Genomic DNA, 27,879 nt, shown 5'->3' on the forward strand with positions numbered 1-27,879 from the left:
GACGAATCACATTTAGGAAGATAAATAGGTATCTCATGGTTTAATTATTGGAATTATGTTATGCGGAGCCGTACACCTCAATCTGTCTCATACCGAAGGACGAATCACATTTATGAAGATAAATAGATATCTCATGGTTTAATTATTTGAATTACATTATTCGGAGCCGTACACCTTAATCTGTCTCATACCGAGGGGTGAATCACATTTAGGAAGCTAAATAGGTATCTCATGATTTAATTATTTGAATTAAATTATGCGGAGCCGTACACCTCAATCTGTCTCATACCGAAGGACGAATCACATTTATGAAGATAAATAGGTATCTCATGGTTTAATTATTTGAATTAAATTATGCGGAGCCGTACACCTCAATCTGTCTCATACCGAGGAACGAATCACATTTAGGAAGATAAATAGGTATCTCATGGTTTAATTATTGTAATTACATTGTGCGGAGCCGTACACCTCAATCTGTCTCATACCGAGGAACGAATCACATTTATGAAGATAAATAGGTATCTCATGGTTTAATTATTTGAATTACATTATTCGGAGCCGTACGCCTCAATCTGTCTCATACCGAAGGACGAGTCACATTTATGAAGATAAATAGCTATCTCATGGTTTAATTATTGGAATTATATTATGCGGACCTGTACATCTCAATCTGTCTCATACCGAGGAACGAATCACATTTAGGAAGATAAATAGGTATCTCATGGTTTGATTATTGGAATTATGTTATGCGGACCTGTACATCTCAATCTGTCTCATACCGAGGAACGAATCACATTTAGGAAGATAAATTTGTCTGTCCTAGAACGGGAAACTTTCCTAGTTGGACAGGCAAAGCATCCAATATGTAATATGTACTTTCTTTTGATAAATAAATAAATAAATAAATAAATAAAATAAATAAATAGGTATCTCATGGTTTGATTATTGGAATTATGTTATGCGGACATGTACATTTCAATCTGTCTCATACCGAGGAACGAATCACATTTAGGAAGATAAATAGGTATCTCATGGTTTGATTATTGGAATTATGTTATGCGGACCTGTACATCTCAATCTGTCTCATACCGAGGAACGAATCACATTTAGGAAGATAAATAGGTATCTCATGGTTTGATTATTGGAATTATGTTATGCGGACCTGTACATCTCAATCTGTCTCATACCGAGGAACGAATCACATTTAGGAAGATAAATAGGTATCTCATGGTTTAATTATTGGAATTACATTGTGCGGAGCCGTACACCTCAATCTGTCTCATACCGAGGAACGAATCACATTTAGGAAGATAAATAGGTATCTTATGGTTTAATTATTGGAATTACATTGTGCGGAGCCGTACACCTCAATCTGTCTCATAACGAGGAACGAATCACATTTAGGAAGATAAATAGGTATCTCATGGTTTAATTATTATTAGAATTACATTGTGCGGAGCTGTACACCTCAATCTGTCTCATTTCCAATTACATGTGTTCCAATTATTTTTTACCAATTTTTATTTCTGAATGTCTGAATCTAAACAGTCTTAATCTCAAGTGATCTCCCAGGTAAGTACAAGTCTGGTCCTGTATCTATGATATCTGCCTGTACAGAATATAAATACAAAATAATATATGTACATTCTAACGCAGCATCACGTCCATCGTCAAATGCATCGTACACATAGTTTTTTTATTAGTGATCGACGAACCGGTGGATCTAATTTGCTAGTTATAAATTGATAATAGTTTGTTGCCTAGTCTGTATTTAGTAATCAGACAGAGCATTGTCCAAATATATTGTATATTCGTACAGCTCCCTTGGGGGATTTTTCTCATAAACGGAGCTATAAAAAATATCCAAATATATGTATATAATTATTTAAATGGAAAAAAATAATAAAACGTACTGCGCCGCTCCCAAATAGCAAAAAAGAATTAAAGAGTCTAAATGGCAAAATAAAGTTCATGGAATCAATTATGTATTTATTAAATAACTTGCTAGTCGGGAGCGGCTTAGTGCGTTGTGGGGGTGTCGTGTGGATTAATTTGTGATATTTTACAATTTAAAAATAAGAAGTAGTATATTTGCGACACGTTTCGGAGTTGAATATACTCTCAGTATCGCCCTGGTGTAACACCATCATTCAGAATTACGACCAGATCTTAAATAAGAGATCAAAAACAAAATTTCCTCTGAAATCATAAGATTTGTAAGTAGGTACCTAGCTACTTAATAATAAACCATATTTTTCTCGTAAAAAACAAATTCCAAATAAGGAATAATACGATTGGTCCAAGGAAACGTCAGTATCTCACAGGCAATTATTTTTTTTAACTTTCTGAATTATGTGTATATTGAAAAAATGCCTTATTGAAAGAAAGTCTAAATAAACACGACTATTTCACATTTGAAGAAAGAACCTTTACTGAATCATTAAAATAGCTACCATCTTGAAATGGAAGCGGAACGTACAAACTAATTTACAGACAGACGAAATGCAAAACAGTCGAGTTAAATCAGGACTTCGCTATGCTCAAAAAAAAACAAAAATCAATCAAATATGATAACCTCCGTGGTTGAGATCCTCGCTACGAAACCGGAGATTGCGGGAACGGAACATGGCGCATTTTTTTATAATTGAAAGATATTTATTAATTCTTCGATAGTATTAATTGTATTGGCAACACTTCAGAATAAATTAAATATTCGGGTCGTCCAACAAAACCCTGAAACTTTTCCAAGTGACTGTGACTACGTGCGTAGTTTTGGGATTCGTGCCTAAATTGCAAGAATCATTCATGGCACAATTGGCATTACCTGCATATTGGGATTACGTCACCTAAGAAGGTGTTTGCTGTTATATTGTATTATATAAAGGTGATTTTATGGTACCTAGGCGTAATCAGTAAGCACGTTGTTCCTCCTGTCGCGTAAGACAGAAGGATGGACAAATTGACACGGGCACTGGACACGGGTGTGTGAATTAACAATAGACTAGAAACCGAAATAATGTAGTTGGTATCTAAACGACGTAAGTGAAGAAGCCGTGTACAAATATATGTGACGTGACCCTGGTGTATTTGACAGACCTACGGTCGAATTTTCCTTAGCGAAAACTCTAAAACTAATAATTATAATGATATCATTTTAATATATGCATAACCATCAACTATTTTTTTAAATTTTATTGTTACTCAAATTTAATAATGTTATTATTAAGTTCTGCAAGTATTTTAGTTTTTTATTATTGTGACAGCTGTTTCGGCGTGCAAGGCCAAACAACTTTTTTAAACTGTTCAAAAGTGGGCCACGTTGAGACGACTTATTTTTATATTATTCTATTTACCTCCGTTCAATTTCGATTTTTATGTTTTCAAAATTTTTTTTTTTTTTTTTAAAAGAAAGACAAACATTCCCGGGTTACGAATAACCTGACAATATTTGAAAATCTCCTACTACCACCACAGTAAGCTGAAAATGTTGCTTGTGTTGTGATGGAGGACTTAGCCAGCCGAGGAATTGAACACACTACGCCTGGGTGGGACCCAAACACGATGTCAACTCGGCCACCGACCGGTCTAATCAAGTGATTTACTGAAAAAGTAATTGTGACTATAGATTCTCTATTCTATACCTAAATCGATTTACTTAGAAAGCAATTGTACCTAAACAGATTTACTGAAAAGTAATTGTGACGATAGATTTTCTATTCTGTACCTAAACCGATTTACCGAGAAAGTAATTGTGACGATAGATTCGCTGTTCTGTACTTAGACAGATTTACCGAGAAAGTAATTGTGACGATAAATTCTCTATTCTGTACCTAAACCGATTTACCGAGAAAGTAATTGTGACGATAGATTCGCTGTTCTGTACCTAAACAGATTTACTGAAAAAGTGATTGTGTGTAATTTTAATTCTCTATTCTATACTTAAACCGATTTACTGAGAAAGTAATTGTGACGATATATTCTCTATTCTGTACCTAAACCAAATTTTACTATTTGAAATAAACATATAATGTTGAATACAAAAATAATTTAAAAAACCGTTAAAAATGGCTCATCTTGCTTTTTTTTCGTCTAACCACTGAACTAAAATTACTGATTAAAAAAACCCACACACACATTTTATTAGACCTCACCTCATTTTTTGTGGATCCATATATAAATAATTAATAAAAAAATCACGTAGTTTCATATTTTTTTCTCAAATTGCGGTCGAAACTCTTGTTTTACAGAGGAGTACATTTTGATTCCTCTGTGTTTAACGTCTAGATTTTAAAATAAAGCGTGGTGTTTTCTCTTTCTAACACCGTTTAGATCATATTTCTCACCATGACAGTAAGAGAGATACACAGACAGAATTTCTATGAGGCCATATGATCGGTTCCCAAATGCGAACAAATTAGCCAGAGGATTGATTCCCGACGTTCTTGTCTTCATCTCCCCTTCCCTCTCTTAGTCCCTTCAGCCTCTCATTTATTGTGGTTGCCATAGTCCTATTGGCTCCAGACAGTCGGGAGCAGTTGGGACTTTATGTGACATCATAATGTGTTTACTTAATTCCTGCTAAAGCAGAGTGAATAGTACCTGCCTAGACACTATTCTCATGGGTAGGAATCTATTGCCACGGGTCAAGCACCTCTCAATCGACAATCCGAATTGTTCTCACGAAATGCACGATTTACGATAGCGATCCCCGTATCTTGTCTTGTCGCTTGCAAAAAGTCGTGTTCCCATCAAAAACATGTCCTGCCGAATATATCGATTCTGAGTTACCTCCCTCACCCCTGTGGCTCGTCCGAACCTGCCGGACCTCCCGGTGACTGGACCACGCGTGGAGACGTTACCTTCTTTGCTACTTAAGTGAGTACCTCGGGTAGGTACTATGGTACCACACCGTCAAGAAAGTGTAGATTTGTTCCATATAATAAAATGGAACAAAAAAATTTCATTACTATGGCAACACAGATTTTAGAACAAATTACAGTAGATTCAAAATGTGAGGTTATTATGGAATCCCGAAATTGACAATGGGCAGGAAAAATGGCGTAACTCATTTTTAAAGATTAATTTATGTGTTTATAAAAGTGTGCGTTTTTACAACATAATTTATACTTTGATATAACCTCTACTAAATATTGATTCAAATTCGTAAGAATGAGATACCAATCTACAAAATTTACCGAAATGATAACCCAGGGGAGGAATAGTAGAAAATATAAAAGAAGCAGCTACAAACAGAAGAAGAGACCGGTTCATTTTGGTAGACATTTAATTTAAATTTAACTAAATTTACAAACAAAGATTATGCGCTATGTTTATTATATTAATTAGCAACTGTTCAGATGTATTAAACAGAATTGAATGTAAAGTACCAACTATACGCTCGTACAATCTTTTTAATGAAAAACTAATTCAAACCAAAACGCTTGCCTTAAAAGACTGTGTTCGACATGTGATAAAATTCTCTCTGATGTAGATTTATTTAATAGCCATAAAAATAAATATAAAATATGAAAAAAAAAATTATTCACTTGTTCACCAACTATAAACAAACTACATCAAATGTAATGATATTTTATGTAATGACATGTGTTATGAAGTATCTCTTGTTATAATTATATAGTTTATATGTAATATCTGTTAATTTTATAAATATACTGTTTGATTGTTTAATACATAATAAGTATAATGGGGAAATATATTGGTTTCTCAGATAAGTAATTTTCAAATGTATAAACCAACCATGCTGTACTGTTGATTTCCATAAAATAAAATAAATAAAGAAAAATAGTAGAACTAATGTTTAAACTAGTGTTAAAGTTTCGGTTATATAATAATAATTAATGAATATAATGATAAACATTGCTGGCAATAAATTGTCGTAAAAACTGGTTCGTTTAGCAGAGCCGTAAGTGCTTACCGACGAAAGCTTTCGTTTAATACCGATAGCTGGGAATAGTTCGTTTAGCAGAGCTGTAATTGCCTACTGACGAAAGCTTTCGTTTAATACCGATAGCTGGGAATAGTTCGTTTAGCAGAGCTGTAATTGCCTACTGACGAAAGCTTTCGTTTAATACCGATAGCTGGGAATAGTTCGTTTAGCAGAGCTGTAATTGCCTACTGACGAAAGCTTTCGTTTAATACCGATAGCTGGGAATAGTTCGTTTAGCAGAGCTGTAATTGCCTACTGACGAAAGCTTTCGTTTAATACCGATAGCTGGGAATAGTTCGTTTAGCAGAGCTGTAATTGCCTACTGACGAAAGCTTTCGTTTAATACCGATAGCTGGGAATAGTTCGTTTAGCAGAGCTGTAATTGCCTACTGACGAAAGCTTTCGTTTAATACCGATAGCTGGGAATAGTTCGTTTAGCAGAGCTGTAATTGCCTACTGACGAAAGCTTTCGTTTAATACCGATAGCTGGGAATAGTTCGTTTAGCAGAGCTGTAATTGCCTACTGACGAAAGCTTTCGTTTAATACCGATAGCTGGGAATAGTTCGTTTAGCAGAGCTGTAATTGCCTACTGACGAAAGCTTTCGTTTAATACCGATAGCTGGGAATAGTTCGTTTAGCAGAGTTGTAATTGCCTACTGACGAAAGCTTTCGTTTAATACCGATAGCTGGGAATAGTTCGTTTAGCAGAGCTGTAATTGCCTACTGACGAAAGCTTTCGTTTAATACCGATAGCTGGGAATAGTTCGTTTAGCAGAGCTGTAATTGCCTACTGACGAAAGCTTTCGTTTAATACCGATAGCTGGGAATAGTTCGTTTAGCAGAGCTGTAATTGCCTACTGACGAAAGCTTTCGTCCAATACCGATAGCAGGAAATAGTTTTTTGTAACTTGCTTCGAAATTATCATAATATGGATGGAGAATACAATAATGTACCCATTGTCTCAAAATCAACGTAACTAAGTGTTGCAATAGAGATAAAATTTCTTCGGCTGTAAAATTGTTCGCCAAAGAACATCTTTCATTTCAACTTCTGGGAATTCGTAATGTCAGAGTCGCGCGAACAATCTTTACCTTTTATTGTACATTCTGCCGTTCAATACATTAGGCACTTGCCATAATTGGGTGCAGTGGAATTTATGCTTCCGGAAATGCTTTCACAGTGATTCTTCATACCAATACGAGGTAAGTGTTACTCACGCCTAAAGTTTTTTAACCGTCGCACCCTTTTCGACAAACCAGAAAAATAATTTTAAATGGATATTCTTCATACAGGACGATAATTATTCGTTATAAAAATTACTTATGAATGTATAATAATTACGTATAAAAAAATCTTTATGCGGTCGAATGTGAAATTTTCAAAATGGTAAAGACACAAATACATTTTTTTAAGATTCTGTCAGAATATTACATCACAACCGCCATTTTACAAATAATTATACACCAAATAAGCCTTTGATTCCGATATAAACGATCACAAAATCAATATCGTCATCTACTTAAACGACTAAAATTGTAATTAACTCCTTTCAATACATTGCATAGACGCAGTACAACGCATTACCTAGTAACCTAAAACTTTTATTAAAAAAACATTGGCAAAAGCGCAACAACTTTATTAACTAGTGACACAACCTTTCTTCAACTTCTGTATATCTTAACACAATGTAGTTATGTCTTCATTGAACTCCCTTTTTAATTTGTGTTAAAAATTATTTCCGTTTAATTATATAATGTTGTCTTTCCTGAAATAACAGCTAATAACATTTGCAGGTAATTTTCTTGTTTTGATGGATCTTTTTTACTGTTTTTACTGATATCTCGTAAAACAACACATCTTGCGATTAAGTGACGTGAATATTGAAGTCAGAATGGAATTTAAAATGAGGTGGGCCGTGCCGAAACGTCAAGACAAGAGACTTTGAAAAGGTTCACCACCGACACCGACAGTAAAGATGACATATTGCTCAGAAATCTGAACAAGTATTCATGAATTTATTACAAGTCACCGTGATTAGCGCCAAAGGACAACATAAGCCATCGACCTGAACAGGACAAAGCAGACCAAGAAAAATGTTTTGGTGTCATTAGAAAAGAATCCGACAGATCGACAAACACTCCGCTGTTTGGATTGTCACTCCCGTTTTTTAAATCTGTTCTGACTGACTGTCGGGTTGATTCACTTATTGACATAAACAAAACGACATTTACATAATCTGAAAAGATTTCCGATGACAAATAAATGCGCGAGAACTCAAATGTACCCGCACTGCAGACCAGCATATAAATGTTTATTTGGTAGTCAACATTACACAGGTAATGACTTTTGACATGGATGTCTGCTTGGAGGAAATAATGGTTATAGCACTGAACAAATAATATTTCCTAGAAGTGTAATTTGTACTGATTTCAATGAAAAAACGGATGACTTTCAACTCATAACAGTGAAATTGATTCTGCTCAAAAAAGAAAATCGATACATATTTGAAAACTTTTTATCAACTTCACCAGAAGGACCTACTGAAAAATCGAGCTTATATCGGGACAAGGACACGCCCACAATACACTTATATCTTAATAATTTCAGTTAGTATGGGTGGCAGCATTTAGCAAAATTCTCAGAAATCAGAAGATTTCTTAAAACCTCCGAAAACGTACACATTAAATTAAGTAGGTAGTGAAAACAACGAGGACTCACGTATAGACTCTCAAAGAAAGGTGTGGCAAAAGTTATAATTACACGGAGAGCCATGGAAAGAGCAAGTAATGTATCTTCATAGATATGATCAATATGGCGGTTTTGCTGTTTTGGTATCCAGGGGTAAAATGTTAGACGCTTCTGCATGAACTCTGAGAGGCTCTCCGAAACGTTGGATCATGTAAAGTGGGTACAATAACGCTGAACACCTCATAAATAAACCAGACGTTTTGCCGAATAAAATAAATCTTTATTATGATTGTCAGAATAAGCTCCTGAAACCGTAACAAAAACAAAAAGCTGGAAGCTCGGCCACGTATTTTAAATCTGCCTACGCTCGGTGACGTCTCGTAACACGCTCCCCATTCATCCAATGATTTAGTATTGTGTGCGAGATTAAGTGTCTTAGTAGGTACCTATGTATTATGAAAAGCTCGTATATATCTTGGGCTGCTTTACCTTACTGGTGTTTCAGTTCCAGACAGGCCCGAATTGGCGCTTTATGAACCAAGAGATACAATTCAAATGTCTACCAAAATCAGTTGACGTCATCAAGTTTTATTGTCGTTTAGAGCAGAACAATTGTAGAATTTGTGAAGCTGAGACTATTTATTAAAAAATATTTGATTCAGGATAAATTTACCTTTTGAATGTTAAAAAAATTACGACACCAGGAGGTCCAGCACGGACGATCGATACAGTCTTATCAATATATGATATTGACTAAATCTGTCATCTATAGTCAGTTAGCGATATTTGCGAGCACAGTCATAATACGATATCGACAATCGGTAGACAAAATCCGGAACATTTTGGATAATGTCGTTCGTTATGCAAAATAACTGGCTTATTAATCAATGGGTACTTTTACGTAGCCGTCTGACGTTTAGGAATGATGGTCCAGTTTTGCCAGCGTATATGGAAATCTGATTTATTGCGTTATCAATATCGGTCTGAGTATCAACAGCGTGACCGTGCTCGGGAAAAAATCATCTGTAGCTACGCCTATCGAACTGACATTGTAAAGTTATCGATTAAATTGTGCTAGACCCCAGCTATCCAATGACATTATACAAATACAAGACACGTTATATTCATAATAATCAAACAAGTGTAGCACTGCTAAAGGAAAGCCATTCAAAGAATATGTATACGAACGACCCTCTAAAGTATGTTCACTGGACCTAGTTCAGTGAAGACACGCGCATTGTTGTCAAGCATTTATTGATTAATAATTCATAAAATATTGTTGGTTTTTACTTTATCGCTTCTCTGATGATAAGTAGTTCCAATTTTGAAAATTTAATCCTTAAGCCTCTGCCATATTTAGACAGAGGGTCTCAATATTTCCGCTTTGTAATAAAATCAAAATAAATGTAATATTTTTGATCGTATCCCGAAACTAAAAACTGCACTTTAAAAGTGATATATGTATTATTATAAATAAACATATTATTTTTATTAATTAAAAATTTTAATGCGAACATAATTTTTTTTCATAAGAACGGGGAGTTATTGCGTGAATTTCGTAGTCTTTTTCCTCATCGTCCTGCACCAGGTGCGCGAACAATTAAGCGTTTGGCTGAGCGTATCGTGCAAACCTTCAAATACTTAGAAATAATTTTCCGCGAAAAAAGAGCCCAATTTTTTTAATTTCTAACAAAATGACAGCCAATTCAATTTATGACATTACTTTTGCCACACTTGCATTAAAAACAACAGACCGGAAATTGGTCAAATAATCAGTAACAATAATTCCGCGTTCTTCAGATGTGTATCGCTCAATTGCTTGCTTTCCACTAATTTTCTACCTGACTACAAAATAAACGTCAAAGCACAATGGCACAATTGTGGCACATTCACATTACATTACTTTTGCCCCACCTTGTATATATAATATAGATGAGGTGATATTGTTACTATTATCTAAAGTGCGATAGTCTACAAGTTTTTCCCAACTTTTCAGCAAATTGTAAATATTTGGGCCCCAAAGTTTTTTATACAAAAAGAGTTGAAACGTCATCATGGAATTGGCGCGAGAAATAGCTATTGACCTAATCAAAAAACACATTTTTTTAATCAATGCCAGGTTCTGCCCGTTCTTCAATCGTGATGTTTTCGAAATGAAGCGATAGCTACATATTATTTATATTTAAATTAAATTTTGTAGCTTTTTTGATAAAAAAACAGCACCTAGCACATAATTATTTCACGTCGTGACTGAACGCATTAAACCAAGATCAATTATATGTATATATACGTGTATAGATATATTCTTGCAATGCTATGGGTATAGATCCACAGAATTGCAAGAAATTCAGTTTACTTAAATACATAGTTAGTACCCACAGACACCCAAACTTAGGTAATAGGTTATAACAATCATGAAATTATGTTTGATCAAATCGGCGGCCATCTTCGTTTAGCTTTGGGCATTTGTTAAATAGGTGTTGCTAGAGTTACCGAAGTTACTACCTGCAAAAACTTGAAGGCTAAAAATTCAAGGCATTATTTATATTCAATATTCGTCATCTTTTGCATCCCAGTGTTAAATTGTATTAAAAATTAAAGGGCGTGTTAAGGACCCAAGCTCGTCTGTCCCTTATGGAATAAATTCAATTTTGGGACAGGAAAATAAAAGTAACACACGAGCCAATTTTGAGCGAACCATAATCTACTAAAGGGAATTTAAATGGATCCATTAGCCAGTTAATTTATTGGTATTAGTATCTACTCGAGCGATTTTTGGCATACCTACTATGGCAAGTTTGCAAAAACGTTTTGAGCGATCGCTTTTCGTAATGTGACGAATTTATAGAATCTAAAAATATGGGATAAACGGTGAAATCTTGGTGAAGTCATTGGCTTGAAACCACAGACAGCAGTTTATATAAACATTGGTATTATGTTTCATTATTAATACTTCGAGGAATGATACGTATTAAATAAACATCATATAATATAGGGTTTTCCAATAAGAGGTGTTATGTGTATTTAATTCCGGCCATAAAATGATTTTTTAAGGCCGGAATTGGATGGTATTGATCTGGACAACGTTTACTTTCAACAAGACGGCGCTACGTGCCACACAAGCAACGAAACCATTGATCTTTTACGGGAAAAGTTTAAGGACCGTGTTATCTCTCGAAGAGGTGATCACAATTGGCCACCGAGGTGTTGTGATTTAACACCTTGCTACTTCTTCCTTTGGGTCCACGTGAAAGAGAAGGTCTACACTTAACAGCCCAGCGTCGATTCAAGACCTCAAAGATGGAATTCGTGAGGCTATAGAGGACATAAGGCAGCCACTTTGCGATTTGGTTATGGAAAATTTCATTAAAGGATATGGTCCTGTAGGCGTGGTCGTGGTGGTCATTTGACTGATGTTATTTTTTACTATTAACGGCATACCTTTTTCTTTATAATGAAATAAACATTTGATCATTTATATTAAAAAATGGCATTTTTCTTTGAATATAAAAACAACACCTCTTATTGGAAAACCCTGTATAATAATAATATTGGTTGCATGTCGCTATCGTTCAAGTAACAATCTAACGCCTTCAACTCTTGCAAAAAATACGTACTAAATAGTCGATGTTATGATTTTATTACAATTATTTGTCATACACGGTGTCTGGGAACTCGTAGTATAAGCGGGAAACTGGTTATTCAACATCACATTTGCAGTCGATTACAGCCGAAAAAATTTTAAAAAATAAATCCTCAGATCGATTTTATTTTTATTTTTTATGTGAAATTGATTCATAAGGTTTCCGCTTATACCACTATTATGATGTGCCAAACTTCAAGCCTTTTCATTATTAGATAATAATTCAGACTATTTCCTAATAAAACGGTTCTGGTGAACTTTGAACGCGTCACATAGACAGTTGGGCGCATATTTGCGTATCTACCTAAACAAGTACTAAAGACACAGCCTGTCTTGTTTATTCGCCCACCTACTGTCTTTCATTCTCGATTGTAGAATTCTCAATATCGTCCCGATGAAAGACAATCATTCAGTTTCAAAACGCCGTTTGAATGGGCTTTAGCCGTGTTTCGGACCAGATCTAAATATCAAATAGATCTGTCCAATCTCTTTGCCATATCCTCTCCTTCCCCACTTCACAGTCTCACAACACTAGATCCAAACAGTGCTAGTATTTCAAGCCGGGATGCTGTTTGGTGGGTCTATTTGAGAAAGGAGAGGAAGTACTGTGAAGGAAAAGATACTAGGGGTGGGTAGGAATCTAGGGATCAGTGTGTCCAGGAGTAACTGACGGACGAATAATCTATCTCCAAACCAGATAGGCTGATTTGGGGAGACCCTTTGACCTCTCCGACTGGTCTCTCGACCCATCGCCTTGCGCCGTAGTAGGACGGATATATTCAGATGTCCATCACTCCTGAACACAATGAACCCTGGATCCCTAGATTTCCACCCAACCCTCATCATTTTTTCCTTCCCCGAACTTCCTCTCCTTTCTTTCCTCAAAAAGACCTATCACACAGCATCCCCAAAGACGAGAATTTAAAGCGGTTATTTTTATGAAGACTTTCTGTGGACTTTAGTATGAAGACAAGTTATGCTTAATTCATCACTACAACAAAATTGACAACCGGACAATGAACGACAATTAAGGCGATGCCATACGTAGTAATGCAAAATCATGTGTTTTTGGTTTGAAAATTTGGTCGCCTAGAAATGTTTCAGATGCTTTAATTAAATACTGCGAGTAGAATACATCTTGACCTTTGAAATAATCTAGTATTTTTAATATAAGTCTTTCTATAAGCCCAGAAAAAAATAATGTATAGGCCTATGAAAACTGCTTTAAAGTTCAAAATCTCCTACTTACGAACCCATTTTCGGTTACGATTTGATTAAATAATGTGGCAAATCAAGTTATTTATAAAATGATCGGAAAAAAATATTAAATCCGCAAAATAAAATAAAAGGCACTTTTTGGCCATGTTTTTTTCTTGCATAAATTTAGATTTCAAAACAGGCGGATGGTGTTAAGCGGTAATTTAAACCTTATCGCCATCTACGTAAGGGTTGTTATTGATAGCGGCTCAATTCAAAATATTACACGACGTATTGCATCGCCTTAATGACAACTTGACAAAATGTCTCTGAAGCAACTGGTTCAGTCTTGTATATTTTCTACATAAAATGTTCATTTTTCCCTACGGACGGACGTGTGGTTACCCTAGTCACTGCAATGATAGGCTTAATTTTTTTTGCCAAGCAAGGATAATAAGCCACGATCTTGCCAGGATAGGACGCCTTCATTGTGTCTTGAAGTACTAACCTCGTGTCGCTCGGGCATTATGCGGTTTTCATAATAATATACAATAAAAGAGATTCACTCTGAAATCTATATTTTATAATAATAAAACTACATATTGTGTGCCTAAATTCCTACGTAAATTACTGATGTACGAGACGTGATCATATAACACCGATGATTGCACCTAATGGCAAGTATATAATATTTATTTTTTAATTGGATAACTAATTAGCATGGCCGCTTCGACAAGGTCAGCAAGGCCAACATCAAAAAATCAAATTATATATAGCAGTGTGACATGTATAGTTGTACCGAGTACAGGTACGAAATATATGATAGTAGTGCTACATATCCACGTATGGGTGTGTCATTATGTGACATTGCTTATCGTCTTCTGATGTCTGAGAGGAATCTACGCCACAATCACAATATGAGGTCAATGACACTGAGACCGTGAAATTTATACTTAACACTTCAAGGAGCGACCCCGCGTATTATAAATAATTTTTTTTTTTTATTTTATATCTATTTACTAACCTGAGTTCTTGTAGATTTTTCAAACGCGAGTGAGAACTTAAAACTCATTTTAAAGATAAATATTACAAAGAAGATATATTCATAATAGAATAATAATTTTAATGAAAGAAAAAAGACTTCTAGAGGTCATTGAATTTAATCTATCTACTCGTATATAAACAAAAATGTAAATGTTATTTTGTTCTGTTTTGTTTTACTGTCAATGAATGGTCAATCATTTCGCTTTATTATTGTACCTATAACAAAGTTAACATCAAATGAGCCGAAGTTTCCATAATAAATAAAAATATTAAGCAATCGATATGGTAGGTATTATATAAAATATAATATAGATAGAAATATATGATAGAAAAGACCATGCGATCTGTCAATAGTTGCCATTACTCAGACAGAAGAGGCTGCATACAAGCAGTTTGTAAGGACCAGAGATGTGCAAAATGGGTACCCAAAACCATTTTAAATGCAAAATGGAAATGGGTCAAAAATTTTCCATTTGAAAATGCAAAATGGTTTTTAGAAAAGCATTTCAAATGCCAAATGCAAAATACATATTTTCAAAATGCAAAATGGTTTCTCAGGTCAAACAATCAAAATAATTATAGAATTTTTAAACAATTTTGTCATTTAATAATGGACATTAATGTAGAACAAACAATTTACATGATGGTAAATCCAAAAACACCACGACTACGGATTATGAAGCCACAAAAAATTTGCGCGGGACTAATGTTGCCAACGTAAAAACATAGAAACTGCTATCTAACATTTAATATTACAGCGTCATGACCCCATGTTCAGTATTTGAATCAGTATTTTGTTGTAAGGGTATCACTCAATTTCCAGGGCTCCTACCAGGAAGCAACTTGACAAATGTAAATTATCTCTTGTAGCGAGGTTGAGGACCGACTGATATTTGGGGCTTATGAAAAAAAGATGAGTGGAGATAATAGGAAGAATGTTGCAAAAAAGCATTTAAAATGGAAAATGCATTGAGAAAAGCATTTAAAATGCAAAATGGTTTTTAGAAAAGCATTTAAAATGCAAAATGGAAAATACCCATTTTGCATTTTGCATTTCCATTTGAAATGGATTTATTTGAAATAAAGCACATCTCTGGTAAGGACAGGCATTGGTTGCTAATAACAAATTAACACAGGCTTGTCAATTGAGTTTAAAAATTGTAACGTAAGAAAAGATGCAAAGTAAAGACTGGGCCATAATGATTATATTTACTTTATTATATATTCATTTTGCTTATAATCATGTTTGCATTATTTTGCTCAAATCTGCTTACGTATAATTTTCTCGTACCAAATGTACTCAATAAATAAAATAAATATTACACAAAAATGATTAATTGTTATTACAGTTATTTTACACGGTAAGAAAAACAATTTACATATTCGTAAATAACAAAAACTTATATATTTACATTGGTAAAAAGAGTAACCTAAAACCCATATTTCTTATACACATCTTAGGTTAGAAGTCAGGTAGAATATAATTTATGCTCATTGCTTACAAATCGAAAAAATATTTTTAAATTTAAAAATTGGTATTTCTATAAGTGAAATCAATTATGTTCATTTAAGAACAAAACTTTATTTATCGAAGTTATCTGAAAACATTCCCGGATTACGAATAACCTGACAATATTTGAAAATCTCCTACTATCACCACAGTAGGCGGAATATGTCATGGTGGAGGACTTGAATACGCAATGCCTGGATGGGACCCAAACCGGTCAATAATATCTCCTTTTATTGTATAAAATTGTTAATTCAAGATTTGACTACCCTGATGCTATAAATTTGCTTTTGTTACATTAACCTTCGAAACATGCTAGATGTAATATATTATTTCACAACAATAACTGACCTTCATGTTCAATTCTGTTAAAGAGAAAATACATAGACTCGGCGTAACTAATAGATGTCACTGATATTTTCAATTTAAATTTTGACACCATTAAAACTAAATTAGTTTACCACTTAAATAACGAGAAATTATAATTTCTGCATATGTAAGTATGCAAGTATTCACAGTGTATTGTTTTATTACTCGTGTATAAATTTCAATGGTTCTTTAAAGTAAGTGTGCTAATAACTTCACAAGTATAATATATGTTGTGCTTTATTATTATTTTTTCATATATGTTATAATGCTGTTTTAAAATTAATTTATAATCTTAAAAGCCCAAGTTATGCAAGTTAATAAATAAGTAAAGAAATTGGTGCACGGATGAAAACTTTTATTCTGTAAAAACGTGTTTTATTTGCATGCTTTTTCTATGAGACTATCGTGCAAAGTAAATGTTTAAACTTGTTCTCGGTTTGCAAAGAGTTAATATTAATAAACAATCATACCTACATATACCATATCGTTATATGTTATTGTCAGACAGGTTTTATATTGGATTGCTCTTCAAATTCGTGGATCTTAAATGTTAAGTTGTTCATATCGAATTAATGATCAAATTAGTTCTGTCCTTTTGGAAAAACGTTACAACGAACATTTTTCGGCGGTCTCTCTGCCAATAACAGGTTTGGGGTCAAATAAATTCAAACTAAATATTGCGAACATTTCGGGAAAATAAATCAATTCTAAAAACCAGATTATTCGCGTAGGACCGAGCAATTTATAAATATTAACGCTTTATTTTGGAATTCCGCAGGTCTGGCAAGGAGGGATGAGTTATTTGTATATTGAAACATACAGGCGATAAGTGCAGTGGTGCCATACATTTATCGTAACAACGTATATCCAACAAAAATTACATAGTATGCAATGTCATTAAGAACTATTGACATGTTGTAGAGATTTCAAAAGTGGAAAGCGACAGATTTGTCGTAATTTCGATTTAGAATAAAGCCAGAATCGTAATGACGTAAGCGGAGCAACCATGCACAAAAATATGCGACGCGCAGCCCTGATTTATCATCTGCGATTGTATTTTCCCTAGCAAATCTATATAATAAATAAAATGGGAATCTTAACGACATAAGTGATGAAGTCGTGTAAAACAATATTCGGCGCGCGGTCCGGCTTAATGGACGGACCTACAGTCGACTTTGCCCTGGCAGGCCTTATTTTAATTATTTCTGATGAAAGTATTAGTAAAAGCTCAAATGTTTCTTTAGGGATCCCTCGAAAAGTTACTAATTCATCGTCTAGGAAAAAAATTATGCTTTCCGCTAACTTTATAGTTGAAAAACGTTAGATAAATTTTTTTAAACGTTTTACTTAAGATACTTTAATGGTTATTTATCTTAAATAGAAATAACTTCTCTCTAGAAGCATTTGAGATTTTGGTAAAAAATTCATCAAAAATAATTAAAATGAGTATTATGTCGCCTTTAATACTAAACTGCAAGAGACAAATGAGTATTTAGTGATTACTTATAATCTCTTCAAATTATAAGTAATCCGGTTTAAAAGGGGATTGCAGGCCCTTAACGAATGAATTGATGAGTTTTCTGATAAACTTAACTGATAAAATGTGTAAAAAAAACACGTGTTCATAAAAATCTTAATATTTTCGCAATTCGTCATTATATATTATCAAATCAATGCCGGTACGTGAACACGTGTTCTGATATATTAGGAACTTACTAAAAGTTTATCAGTAAATGGCCTGCAATCCCGTTTTTAACCCGATAGCTAATAATTTAAGGATTTTCTTAATAAATTAGCAATACTTACTCATTTTTTTCCGTTTGACGCGCGCCGCGAGAAGTCATGTGCTATATCTAACTAAATTGCATAGAAAGTGGCAAAATGCTCCTGTGTTTGTGATGAGAAAGTGGTTATACGGCAAACACTAGAAAAGCCAAGAAATAACATTTCATTCGTAAATACATCTGAATTATTTTTTATAATAAATAATAAATTATTTCGATTGTTTCCCGAAAAGTTTCAGCGCCATTAGAGGAAGTGCGATAGCGAATGTACCAACACGGACGGACAACCGTAGAAGGTCGTATTCGTTCGTAAAAGTATCTTGTCAACTCAGTCACACCCGTGATGTAGAAGGTAGTATTCGTTCGTAAACGTATCTCGTCATCTCAGTCACACCCGTGGTGTAGAAGGTAGTATTCGCCGCAACTTTTAAGTACATAAACGCTGCTCGGTCTTACGAGATCTATTTTATATCTTCGGGCTCACAAACATATTCTTTGAATAAATATATTTGTCATCGTTTGACTGAAGAATTTAATGGAAATATGATAATGTTTGCAACAATTTGGGTTTATTTTATGACTCCATGTTTAATATTTGTATCGTATGTATTTGTTTTCAACAATGCAACCATAATTTATACATAAGAGGCCCGAGAAAAATAATTTCCATCAAATGTTTAAATTAGACTTGAACATGACCGAGAACGTCAATAGTGAAAAACAAACGGAGCTAGCCGTTGCTAGAAATGAAGCAAATATTCGTTTTATTTATGCAGAAAATATTTGTTTGGTCAGAGACATTAGGTAAATAAGTTCACTCAGGGCCGGCTCTAAGCGGGCGCAATTGGATCAGCTCGTTCCGAACGCCGAATTGCCAAGGCATTGATAATACCTAACACCCGATAGTCCTGACACATTGCCGTTGAAATTATTTTTCATAAAAAACGGCGCTCCGCAAAAATACAAATCAATTAAATATTATTGACTAGCTGTATTCCGCCACGCATTGCTGTGTTATAGTTAGTCATTCTGTGCAGATAGAGAAACAATAGCGCGTGTTGCTTTTACGTCCAACAGATGGCGCTGTATTAAAAATATATGGTTGACGTTATTTCGGAGATTTAAGATTTTGAACAAACGAACATTTAAATTTGTTTTTATATAGATAGATTACATCACCTATCCAGGCATCTACTGGTTTTGACAAGGGCGCAAAAATTACTCGCGCCGGACGCCGCACAGTGGGCGGACACTTGGACAGTGGACACTTTTTAATGTTGATGATTCATTTTAATGCTTAAATGCTTTACATATGAGTAGGCTTACAGTGTAAATAAAATACTGTAAACTAGACAAAGCATACTCATATGTTAAGCATTTAAGCATTAAAATGAATCATCAACATAAAATAGTTTTTTTTTCAACTTTAAGGATTAAAAAAAAAATATCGCATGTTGCGCCACAATACGAAGTAAGTCAAAAAAATACAAATAAATAGTAGTATATTTGTGTGTAAGGATATAATGGTCAACCTTATGATTCCAGAGATAGCCTCATTTTTAATGTCAGTGCCATACAATTTTTTCTTAAAAAAATGATGACTCCTTCATTTGTACACGCAATTGCTTCATACGAAATTTTATAGCATAGTAATGATCAGCAGAATCCATTTCTAGCCAAAAAAATACCTTTGAAAATTCAAGTCTCTATGTCTATGAAAAGCGATTTTCAGCCCACTGTGCGCCGTTTGGTCAGGGCCGGCCACACTTCACTTCTCAAACAACAAAACTTCATACACAAGTAATACCAGTAAAACCATTCATTGTCAATTAAACTGAACAATTATTTTTATAGAAACAAAAAATAATTATTAAGTGCACAAACCTTGTTAATTCTCTGTATACGAAAATATAATATTTTATTTTAATGGCAGCGATAAATCACGTAAATCCTGAATTCTCGACAAATCAGTTTAAATTTTTAATTTTATGTTAAATATATTATTTTATGGATAGGTATGTACTTAATCACTTGTGTGAATTCTCCTACTAAACATTTTTAATTTTAAACATGATCACACTTAAATACAAAGCTAATCCGAGTTTTAGAGTTCACTGAATCGGAGTTACAAATACAACAGAAATTAGCATTTTTAGTTACATAAATTGCATGCCTGATAAAATGTTGTTTGTAAATTATATTATAACACAAACCAACAAAAATATAATTTTAATGGAATAATAACTTCTTTTAAGGTAATCGTGTACCCATCAATGTAATATATCATTGAAGAAGAAGATAATACTAATAAATCTAAATGAAACATGAAACAGAACAAGACACAGAAAAATAAAATAAACAGTGTCAACTGGGAATCCAACTCAGAATCTGTCTTACCGTGACGATTCCTAGAGCCACTCGACCATTAGTACCTAATTATTTTACGTATTTTTTGTCGATCTCATATTTAAAATTCAGAATTAACAATATAATCATCAATTAATTTTTTCTATATTTTTGGCTACTATCTTTTTGAAGACAGAGATCTTGGATTCGATTCCCAGTTGAAACCGTTACCTTTTTATGTTTATGCGTCTTATTCTGTTTCATGTTTCGTTTAGATTTAGTAGTATTATCTTCTTCTAAAATATGTAACATTTATATTATAATTTATTTTTTTTACAATTTCCGATTTAATGTCCGGGTTAAATCTTCCCCATAGGAAAAACTAAACCCTTCCACACACTTTTCCACAAATCATCATGTTGTCAATCAAAATTATGCAAGTGCATTATATAAGCAAAATAAATACAAAACAATACAAGAACAACACGTCAACTCACCAGAGATCAAATGGGAAAATAATTCACCGACTGCAGATATTTTCATATCAGAGGGTTCGGCTCGGTAGAACTCCTAACAAGGCCTATAAATCCTACTGATCCCTCAACATAAATATTTAAAAAATCTTATATATAAATATTATAAATTATTATACATATAAATATTATAAGTTCTGATGTATATTCTTAGTTCAAGGCGTTTATGAAAAATGATTAACGGGGCACGTGCGCGAAAATTGGTTAACTCAACGGACATCTCTGACAATAAGTATCTAGGTTAGGTTAGGTTAGGTTAGGTTAGGTTGATTGTACCCAAAGCGTCCTTGTGGCCTGTTTTCAAACTGTTCAAGAGTCCTAACGTAAAACAATTTTAATATTATATATTAAATGTTTTTTTAGCGATCGTGCTGATTAGCCCCGATATAGGCGATAAGAACAATAATTTATTGAAGTTTAAAACATATTTGGTCGGCTTTCAAGTTATTATGTTAGTGAAACAAATAAGAAATACCTACTTTTTGTATCTGAATTGTAGGGTACCTATGTTAGAGATTTAATAAAATATCTTCGGAGCAGGCAATGCTCCTGCAAATAAAAAGACCGAAGGATTGCCTAAATTGAAGTCAATTAAAAAAGGTGCATTAATTTACATTTTGAAGGATATGTTAAGGACACGTAAGGATAAAATAATTAGCATGATCTACGCCCCATCCGAGCTATTGCTCGCAAAATTATTGACGTTCATCTTGCCCTTTAAAGTCTTAAAGGACCCAAGGGAGTTGAACGAACCCTTGGATATTGTAGTCAAGTCTGGGGATATAAACCAAAGTCACTTACATCCAAGACTGATTTATACTCACACACAACAACAGATATATTGAAAATGAAGGTACGTCCTTTCCAAAAACTAGGCACTAATAAATACTACGAACGGGCAACGAACATTCACTTATCTTGATTTTTCTATATTTAATAAGATGCCAATTCATATTAGAAGAAATCAAATATCTAGGTGTTATTATAGACTCAAAATTGAACTTCTCAAAAAATGCAGACTATACAATTAAAAAAATTGCAAAAAAATATCATTTCTTGGTAGAATCAGAAACAAAGTAAATAAAGAAACATGCCAGATAATATACAATACAATTATATCACCACACTTTAATTACTGTTCAAGTATTCTTTTTCTCTGCAATAAAGAAAAAATGAAAAAAATGCAAATACTGCAAAATAAAGCAATGCGAATAATACTTAAGCGCAACATATACACACGGATAAGAGACATGTTAAAGGAGCTGAATATTTTGACGGTGAAGCAAACTGTGTATTTGAATGTACTTATTTTTATACATAAAATTAACATAGGGATGATGTCTAAGGAACTGAAAAGAAAAATAAATTACAATAACGAGATACACGGACACGGAACGAGAAATTCTAAGCAAATTAGATTGCCAACAAGAAAAAAAACAAGCACCCAAAAATCTCTTATGTACCAGGCCGTTCAACTCTATAACAAAATCCCGAAGGAAATTGCTGTGATAGAAAATATTAATAAGTTCAAAAATGAATTAAGAAAATATGTCTATCTTAATTATTAATGTTTCTTTTTTGTGACTTTATTGAAATATTTAAAGAAAGATTATGTTTGCCAAACAATGTACATGTTTATATGTTTATAAAACTATTAGCACACACGAAGATGTGAGCTAACTTAAGATTAATAAATAAATAAATATAAAAAATGAATATAAATTGCACAACTGAACTAAAAAAAGGGAGAAAAAATGAAAGAGACCAAGATTTTTTTATGTTGATATTGTTTATAAATACATTAGTATCCATTGATGGTATGCATGGTTTATTATTTATAAATTATTAGTACGGGTGAACGATGCAGATGTCACACATTGTTAGAATGGTTGACGGTCTAGCTTTCTTGCTTATATTATCTATTATCTAAACGGATTATCACCTCATTAACCACAACGACAAATAAATACCAAAGTATTCCGTCGACAAATACTGCAAATGTCTGCACGATACATCGCCCCAACGTCGTAGATATTTGTTCCAACTAAATATATTATTACAAGTCCATTTGGCATTTGGAGAAGACGGCGTTTTGTATTATATTCGATAGCACATTCTCGATGTTGATTACATTTCAAGACCTGTTTCTTTTCGATAGGAAAACAAAACACCGCCATTATTGAAAATGCATTAGCGACCATCAGATAAATTATGTATTGTGGAGATATAGATTCGTGATTATGTCATGTTATAATATGTTTTCAATAAACAAAAATTATTGTCTGAAATGTCAAGAAAAACTACTTGATCGTGACTATAAAGCATGAAATGAACCAACAAAAACTCTTGAACGATTGAGTTCGGACGTCGTGAAAATTAGACAGCGTTTTCTTTTTTTTCTTAATATCAGTGTACGAGCTCACCCATAGATGGCGTTAGCTTTGGAGTATTGTATAGACCGAGGGGATAATAAATAAATCTCAATAAGTCCAGATTACTCTAACGCCTGGTAATTAAAACATCAGAGCTGATTGTTAATCTTTCACATCACAAGTCCAGTTTTATTTAATTATAGAATTTGCGAGAAAACCACGGAGATGCAACACTCTCGATATCAATTCCATCGAGAGATATTGAGCTTCGATTAAAGATTCAAAATACAATATAGAAGATTGTACATACACCTCAATTGTTCAATTAAAAAATTATTTTAGCAATAAACTGAGAGAAAAATAAATTATTTGATTAATAAATAAACTGAAATAGCTATTATTACAATAATTCATATCCAACATTCCAAAATGTTTACGAAACCGGATAGTAAACATTTTTTCAGGATATATATTTATTTTTAAATACATACATATATTACTGCTGCCACTACCTAACATTTACATATAAACTTTACATTTCTTATTAACTAATTTAAGTCTGATAACTTAGGAGTAGGAATATTCTTATTTTTGTACTATTTACTTGCTGTTATAATATGTCAAATGGATATGGTTATATGTATTTTTACTATTACTTTTGTGAACTTGCAAACTTCAGAATATTATTTTTTTATGAACTATGTGTGTAAAAGCCCAATGGGCGTATAAATAAAAAATAAAAAAAATATATTCGATTATTCTTATCACTGACAATGTAAATATCTTCTCTAACTTAAGAGTGTGTATTATTTATTTTTTAATGTGAAACCGCACAAGAGTCCCAACTGCTCCCAACCGTCTGGACTCAGTGAGACTATGGTATCTCAAATTGAGGTATGTTGCGATGCTGAAGGTAGTGGGGAGGGGAAGGAGATGAGGAAGAGGAAGGTGGGGAAGTACCAGGCTATTTAGATTTGTTCACCGGCCAAAAAAGATTCAATTCTGAATAGTGGTCTTACACCAGGGCGATACTGAGAGTATCTTCCACTGTGACAGCTGCAAACCGCAAAATAAATATTTGGGCCATTGAAATACAAAGAACGTTGACGATTCGCCTTATTCGTTATTTGCTGTGTTAATGTTGCAAGAAATGCATTATGTCTCATAAACAAGATATCCTAGCTTGCAACGCCTCGTCCAACATCCTTAAGGATATTTACACTAAAAGCACTATTTACGCTGGAAACGAAATTATGTATTTCAAATTTCACGTTAAAATACGGAGAAAACAAACCACAAAGGTATCCGGCTGACGTAGTTTAGGAATATTTCTCTAACACAAATTCCTAAAATCCCAATGTAGGTACACAAAAATAAATTACCTATTATGAAAATATGAAACAGGTTAAACCAACAAATTGCCGAAATAATTAAAACTCAGTGAACAGTCCAATGGCGGAAAACATTAGCGAAGTAAAAAGAAGGGATCAATGACGTGAGTTTCTAGGAGCAACTTCCATTGTAATACCGGTATAACAATGACAGCATACCTACTTAACGACTGTCCTCTAAAGATTGCAATCACAGAGAAATCTAAAGAATGCACGAGTCAAGTGATTTTTTTTTCAGATATTTTGTCCCTCAAGACCAAGAGTAGGTACCTACTCGTAATACTCTTTTACGAGATTATTATTTTTATTCCATATTTGAAATATGTAATATTTTTTGATTCTGTGGAAACTATATGTCTCTTTCTCAAAAATCTTGGCAAGTCAAGATACATTCCGTGCTCTTTCACGGTGTTTTAGGAACTTGTCACAAAACCGATAAAAAGATTTGAAAATGCTATGGTATGTTATTCATATGTGTATACAAAGTTATAAAGCAATCAAATATCAAAATATAAGGTGCAATAACAAGTTCGTCCCTCATTAGCATCATTAAAAAAAAACACAAAACAACTTAAAAATTAGCAAATATAAAAATAACCTTTTCAAGTTCAGACAAGCGACAAACTAACCTACCTTCTTATAAATTACTACCGTATGTTTAATATTTACAATATAATATGGTATTTTGTAAATATTAAAAAAAACTACATTGTATTCGACTGCGTATCTGATTCCAGTGCAGAAATAAAGCGTTAAGTCTTCCTCGGGCGTCCCCGACTTCTTATACCATTGAAACCACTCTCTAAACACTCCTGACACTAATAAGAACAAACTTTGATATTTTCATATCATCTAGAAATTGTTCTAGTAGATTTTTATTCTATAGAAGACAAAAAAGATATTTATATATTTATACAGTTTAACTTTTGCTTGTCGTTTTTAAAAGTGTAACTAATGCAAACACTTAGGACGGGTTGTTTCGGAGAATTTGAACAATTCATCAAATTTCAACGTTCATTTACGGGTTCTGTGAAAGTCCTATTCAAATTCTGTTATTATATAATTATAGGCTAGTTGCTTGACAGAACTGAAATAAAAACAGAACTTAAAAATATCTTTCACAGAACTTGAAAATTAACTTTGAAATTTGAACAATTCATCAAATTTCAACGCTCATTTTTGGGTTCTGTGAAAGTCCAATTTAAGTTCTGTTATTATATCATTATAGGCTAGTTGCTTGAAAAAACTGAAATAAAAACATAACTTGAAAAAATCTTTCACAGAACTTGAAAATGAAAGTTGAAATTTGATGAATTGTTCAAATTCTCAGAAACAACCCGTCCTAGAGTAAAAGCAAACAACAAATATCATTTGATTCTGTAGATGAAAAATCTAAATTTGAAAATGAATAAGTCAACTTGTATTGCCTTATTTTACATCGATAACAACTAAGGACGGGTTGTTTCATAGTATTTGAATTATGAACAATTCAAAAAGTTAATTAAGTCCTTCAAATTGGATAATGATATATTGTGCCCCTAATTTTCTTACACTTACTCAATCTGTAAAATATATATTAATTTGATTGTCTTTAAAAAAAACTATTTTTCTAAATTTTTCTTGATATATTATACCCTTAATTTCTTCACGCTTACTTAATCTGTAAAAAGATGTATTATTTTAATTATCTTTAAAAACACAATTTTCTAATTTGTATACCTATGTTAATATTATGTTTGTATTTATTTCAAAAGTTTTTGATTATTGTTTAAAAAATCATTAGAACTAAATGTAAATACTCCTCCCATAAACACGAGCTCTTGGAGCTCAACTTATGGAGAAATAGAATAATAACATAGTATTTCAAGTTCTGTGAAACAACTCGTCCTAAGGGTTAGTAAATATGTGATGTAATTTACCTTAATTTTGGCGGGAAAGGTTGCGTTGTTGACGCCGCGGCGCCGCTTTTCTCTGACGGGAAAAGTGTCCCTCGTCCTAGAACGCGCGCGCGAATGCGATTATTTAAAATTGAAAACAATGTCAGTGGGCCGAATGCGACTGGAACGCGACGAGCAATAATTCGACTGAGCGACGATCGCCCGTGAGGAGAATGATAATGACCGCTGATTGTATAATTTCTATCGAAGTAATTGTTTTCCGATGAAGAAGCGATTATTGAACGAGTGTCGGGCCGCACGAACTCCTGGCGACTAACTGCGGACGAACGAGATGTTTGGGGACCGTCGGGCTCGTTCATTTCGTCCTTGCGAGCAGTGCTGGAAACGGGATTTTGGAAATCACTTCGTGGCTGAACGATTAATTCTTTGATTTCGGGCCCGGAGGTGAATCTAATTGTAATTTTTCAAGTTCACATTGCTGTTAATTATGTGGCGTATTTTTACCGGCTATGCTAGGGATATCCTTAAATAATATGAAGAAAGGGAGATATTTTTTTATATTTTTTATATTAACTCCACATAGGAGGCCCTGAAGAAAATAATTTCCCTCAGGGCCTATGTCATCTTTGGGGATGCTGTGTGGAGGGTCTTTTTGTGGAGAGGAAGGAGTGAACATGGGTCGTGAAGAGTCCCATGTTGTAGGAGGGAGGAAACACAGAGGCCGGCAGCTCGTTCCACAGCCGAGCTGTTGAACTTAAGAACGAATCGTAGAAGCGACCCGTTCTCATGTGACAAGTGTCAACTGTGTACAAATGTTGGGCGCGCGTTTGGCGTGTATCCCGACTACGCACCGGTGCCGAAGGGATCAATGACGCTAGTTCCTCAGAGCATCTTCCATTGTAATACCGATAGAACAAGGACAGCATACCTACCTGACGCCTGTGCTCTAAAGATTGCAGTCCGTTTGTTAAGATTGGGGAATCTATCAAACGGACCGCCCGTTTTTGCACAGAGTCAAGGGTTTTTTTCAGGTATTTAGGGGCTCCGGACCAGAGATGGCTGCCAAATTCGACAGTAGGGCGCACTTGCGATTTGTACAGGGTCAGCAGTTGTGTATTATTAAAGTATCTGCGGGCCCTGTACAGTACGCCCAGCTTC

General features: G+C 33.8%; 1 protein-coding gene across 1 annotated transcript in view; it reads right to left on the minus strand.

Annotated features, from left to right (window-relative positions):
• The window catches only part of LOC149422075 (uncharacterized), a 50,117-nt gene extending 23,091 nt beyond the window's left edge, over positions 1 to 27,026 (minus strand). The window contains exon 1 of the mRNA XM_089634673.1: positions 26,743 to 27,026. The gene's annotated coding sequence lies outside the window, so the exon portion shown is untranslated. The remainder of the gene's footprint in view (positions 1 to 26,742) is intronic.
• Between the last annotated feature and the right edge of the window lie 853 nt (positions 27,027 to 27,879).

Source organism: Hesperophylax consimilis, chromosome 8, assembly GCF_061612785.1.
Source record: "Hesperophylax consimilis isolate HC1 chromosome 8, BYU_Hcon_1.0, whole genome shotgun sequence".
Lineage (NCBI taxonomy): Eukaryota > Metazoa > Arthropoda > Insecta > Trichoptera > Limnephilidae > Hesperophylax > Hesperophylax consimilis.